Below are 5368 nucleotides of genomic sequence, written 5' to 3'. Positions count from 1 at the left end.
TACTCGACTCTCTTTTCTCAATTCTGACTCAAGCAAAATGTACACAAAGACAACAGAGTCCTGGGAAAAAAAGCAAAATAAATTAAATTTCTACAGTTTATCTAGCTTTAATTTAAACACACAGATTAGGCAAGTTGCTTCATAGAACACAATTCACACACCATGCAACTGAAAGTGCTTTACAGAAATGTGCAAGAGAGAACAAATAGAATAATCATAATTCAAATTAAAATCAAAGCGTGTTGGTAAAACATGTTCACTTGACAAATTTTGTTTTCAGCCTGTTTCTGAACATTGTCAACGTTGAGGCCTGTCTCACATCTGGAAAACTACTCCAGATTTTAGGAGCATAAAACTGAAACACAGCCGCACCCTGTTTAGTCCTGACTCTGGGCACCAGCACTATATCACTGCCTGAGGTTCTCAGTCTGGGATGACACATATGGTTCGAACATATCAGATGTACTTTGGCTCAATACCATGTACACAAGTAGAGATGTTTTGAAGTATATTCTCTTAGCAGCAGGAAGCCAGTGCAGTGACAAACACTGGACTAATATGGTTGTATTTCCTTCTTTTAGTCTTGATTCGAGCAGCAGGATTTCGGATATACTGCAGCTGCTTTCCAGTTCGTTTACAGAGCCCAGTGAGAAGGCTTGTACAGTAGTCTTAAAAATGCTGGAGACAAAGGCATGGAGGAGTCTTTCGAAGTCTGGTTTAAACACTCTTCATTTGATCAATGTTTTTCAGGTGGGAAAAAGCTGCTGATGTTATTGACTTAATGTGGCTGTTAAAGTTGATGTCTGAATCTTACCTGATTATTAGGTTTCAGTGAGAGGGTCTCAAGGCGACTAATACTGTATTTTCCGGACCATAGGGCGCTCCGGATTATAAGGGGCACTGCCGATAAATGATCTATTTTTGATATTTTTTCATATATTAAGCGCGTTAAAGGAGTAATTTTTTTCCTAAATGTACAACACTTCCTTGTGGTCTACATAACATGTAATGGTGGTTCTTTGGTCAAAATGTTGTATAGATAATGTTTTACAGATCATCTTCAAGTCGCTTTCTGACAGTGGCTTCAGGATGCACCGTTTTGTGGGCGGTCTTATTTACGTGGCTCACCTTGGGCAGCGTCTTCTCCCCGTCATCTTTGTTGTAACGGTGTAGCGTGCAAGGACGTTAGTGGAAGAAGTGTCAAAAGATGGAGCTAACTGTTTTAATGACATTCAGACTTTACTTCAATCAATAACGGAGCAGCGTCTCCTCATCCAGAAACAACAATGCCGGAAATGTGTCCAATGAAAAACCGTCCAACCGGAATTCTCTAATAACTAAAGTTCCTTGAGTGCATAATGTAAACTCCCCACATGTTATGTTTTAGCGGTTTCATGGAGACTTTACTGATCGATATAAGAAAGAACTTTAAACTACTTTATATTAGAAATGGCAACAGCAGGGGATGAATGTCACATAAGAAGATAGAGAAAAAGAAGCTTATCGACTACGGCATATGGGGCGGATGTACACAATTGTTCAGGACTTATGCAGATCCCAAGTAAAGATCAGCAGGTACCAGAAGGTAAGAAATGCGGCTTTTGCATAATATTGCGACACAACACCAGATAATGTCTTGCCTTATACACATACCATAATAATACTTGTATGTTTAATGTGCTGACAATCCATCAAGCGGTGCAGCTTTATACCTTACCAAAGTCGTACCAAAACATTTTTTAATGGATTTTTAAGGGCTGTGTGTAATGTTCTATATTTTCAATGGAACATTTAAAATGTTGGTGTTTACTTGAGACATATTGCCATCATAGTGCAACCTACATGTATCTGTTATGTGTGACTGCCATCCACTGGTCACACTTACCATTACACTGTTTTCACTGCTGGGCTCTAGAAAAGTTCGGCATCCTTCTTAGCAGAACCTCCAGGTTCTGCAACAGCTTCTTCCCTCAGGCCGTATGACTCTTGAACGCATTAAAAATAATCCCCTCAATTCCCCCCAAAAATGGATTAACTTGCTGGAATATAAAGACAATATAACATAAAAGTGCAATATATTTATCTGTACTGTAATCTATTCATTTATATCTGCAATGTATTGCTCTTTTATCCTGCACTACCATGAGCTAATGCAACAAAAATTTGTTTTAATCTGTACTGTAAAGTTCAAATTTGAAAGACAATAAAAAGGAAGTCTTAAATCTAATCATGTACCAAATAAAATAGCTTTGAGGTCTTATTCCTTACATTAGGCGCACTGTCGATTTTTGATTTTAAGTGGGCCTTATAAACTGCAAAATACATTAATAGTTTCTCTTTACCGCTGTAGGCCAAAGACAATGATTTCAGTTTTGTCTGAGTTTAGCTTTAAGACCATTTTTTTGCATCCACACTGATCTGTTCCATGCAGAGACAAAGTGATGCAACAGGCAGACGTCCACCATCTGCCAGTGACATGTAGAACTGAGTGTCATCTCTTCAGTTGTAAAAGGACACATTGAAGCTGTGTATTACCCAGCCTAGTGGCAGGTACACAAAGGGGCTCCCAAAATCGAGCCCTGAGGAACCCTACAGGTCAGTCATTTGGTCAGAGACACGGTTACCAATTTCAACAAAGTATGTCCTGTGATCGAGATAGGACTTGAACCAGTTAAGAACAGAACCAGATACCCAGTTTTCTAACCTCTGTAGTAAAATAGCATGGTCAACAGCAGGGCTCAGTTTCAGCAGAACCAAGACTGAGACTTTCCCTGCATCTGTCTTCAGGCGTGTATCATTTGTCACTTTGATCAGCGCAGTCGTCGGGCCTGAAGCCTGATTGGAAAATATCAGACACATTGGTAAACAGGAGAAAGTCACAAAGCTGTCAGTATACAAATAACAGAGCTGAGACCCAGTGTTTGTGATGTGAAAATGAATCTGGCGGGTGTGTTACCTCGGTGACGTCACGTTCTGACGTCATCGCTAAAAGTCCGATAAACAGAAAGGCGTTTAATTTGCCAAAATTCACCCATTCAGAGTTCGGAAATCGGTTAAAAAATACATGGTCTTTTTTCTGCAACATCAAGGTATATATTGACGCTTGCATAGGTTTGGTGATAATGTTCCCCTTTAAGGTCTTTGGAAATGTCCCAGTCTAAAGAGAGATGTTAACGGGAGGAGAGTGCTACCAAACTGCTCAGCACACACTTAATCGATCTATCAATCAAAGTTTACTTATATAGCCCTAAATCACGAGTGTCTCAAAGGGCTGCACAAGCCACATCAGGGCAAGAAAAAAACTCAACCCAAAGGGGTGACAATGAAAAAACCTTGGAGGGGGCCGCAGATGGGGGGAGTCCACAAACAATATTCTTAGATACATTGTAAATCCACACGGATTTGCCCAAATGTGCCGAAAGTGACAGAAAAAACAACACAACCTGTCCTGCCATGTGGTTCTACCATGTTGGCAAAATACAAACACACGTGTGACACATAAAATATATTGTATTATATTTTCTTGATTTACCTAGCAAAACTTTTTTGTCAAACATTTATTGTGATTCATTGTCATTTCTAAGAGCCGTTCCAATGCATCACACTTTATGTGGTTAAAATGCAGCTGTCTGTAATTATACATTTGACCAGCAGGTGGAGTCTTGTGCAGAAGCATGCATTGAAGCTTCGATTCTCCAACTCATTGGCTCAAGTGTTCAATCAATCATCAATCAATGTTTACTTATATAGCCCTAAATCACTAGTGTCTCAAAGGGCTGCACAAACCACTACGACATCCTCGGTAGGCCCACATAAGGGCAAGGAAAACTCACACCCAGTGGGACGTCGGTGACAATGATGACTATGAGAACCTTAGAGAGGAGGAAAGCAATGGATGTCGAGCGGGTCTAACATGATACTGTGAAAGTTCAATCCATATTGGATCCAACACAGTCGCGAAAGTCCAGTCCAAAGCGGATCCAACACAGTAGCGAGAGTCCCGTTCACAGCGGAGCCAGCAGGAAACCATCCCAAGCGGAGGCGGATCAGCAGCGCAGAGATGTCCCCAGCCGATACACAGGCAAGCAGTACATGGCCACCGGATCGGACTGGACCCCCTCCACAAGGGAGAGTGGGACATAGAAGAAAAAGAAAAGAAACGGCAGATCAACTGGTCTAAAAAGGGAGTCTATTTAAAGGCTAGAGTATACAAATGAGTTTTAAGGTGAGACTTAAATGCTTCTACAGAGGTGGCATCTCGAACTGTTACCGGGAGGGTATTCCAGAGTACTGGAGCCCGAACGGAAAACGCTCTATAGCCCGCAGACTTTTTTTGGGCTTTGGGAATCACTAATAAGCCGGAGTCCTTTGAACGCAGATTTCTTGCCGGGACATATGGTACAATACAATCGGCAAGATAGGATGGAGCTAGACCGTGTAGTATTTTATACGTAAGTAGTAAAACCTTAAAGTCACATCTTAAGTGCACAGGAAGCCAGTGCAGGTGAGCCAGTACAGGCGTAATGTGATCAAACTTTCTTGTTCTTGTCAAAAGTCTAGCAGCCGCATTTTGTACCAACTGTAATCTTTTAATGCTAGACATGGGGAGACCCGAAAATAATACGTTACAGTAGTCGAGACGAGACGTAACAAACGCATGGATAATGATCTCAGAGTCTTTAGTGGACAGAATGGAGCGAATTTTAGCGATATTACGGAGATGAAAGAAGGCCGTTTTAGTAACACTTTTAATGTGTGCCTCAAAGGAGAGAGTTGGGTCGAAGATAATACCCAGATTCTTTACCGTGTCGCCTTGTTTAATTGTTTGGTTGTCAAATGTTAGAGTTGTATTATTAAATATAGTTCGGTGTCTAGCAGGACCGATAATCAGCATTTCCGTTTTTTTGGCGTTGAATTGCAAAAAGTTATCGGACATCCATTGTTTAATTTCATTAAGACACGTCTCCAGCTGACTACAATCCGGCGTGTTGGTCAGCTTTAGGGGCATGTAGAGTTGGGTGTCATCAACATAGCAGTGAAAGCTAATACCGTATTTGCGTATGATGTCACCTAGCGGCAGCATGTAGATGCTGAAGAGTGCAGGGCCAAGGACCGAACCCTCAATGCCTCATGAGGCTTCATCTGACCATCAATAACAATGTTTTAAATACACTAGTGTTGTTTAGTATACATATTTACCTTGTTAAAATTCACAGTAATGTACTCTTATATACATATTAAGTTTAATATACACAATACGGTTTTATATCCAAAATAAGTTGTAGATCAATAATAGTTTAGAATTCAAAGTTGTTTTAATTCGACATTTTTGTTATTATAGAATTATACACATTAATGTGGTTTTACA

This window comes from Nerophis ophidion, linkage group LG05 (genome assembly GCF_033978795.1).
Source record: "Nerophis ophidion isolate RoL-2023_Sa linkage group LG05, RoL_Noph_v1.0, whole genome shotgun sequence".
In the NCBI taxonomy this organism is placed as follows: Eukaryota; Metazoa; Chordata; class Actinopteri; order Syngnathiformes; family Syngnathidae; genus Nerophis; species Nerophis ophidion.
Note: the sequence above shows the minus strand (reverse complement) of the source record.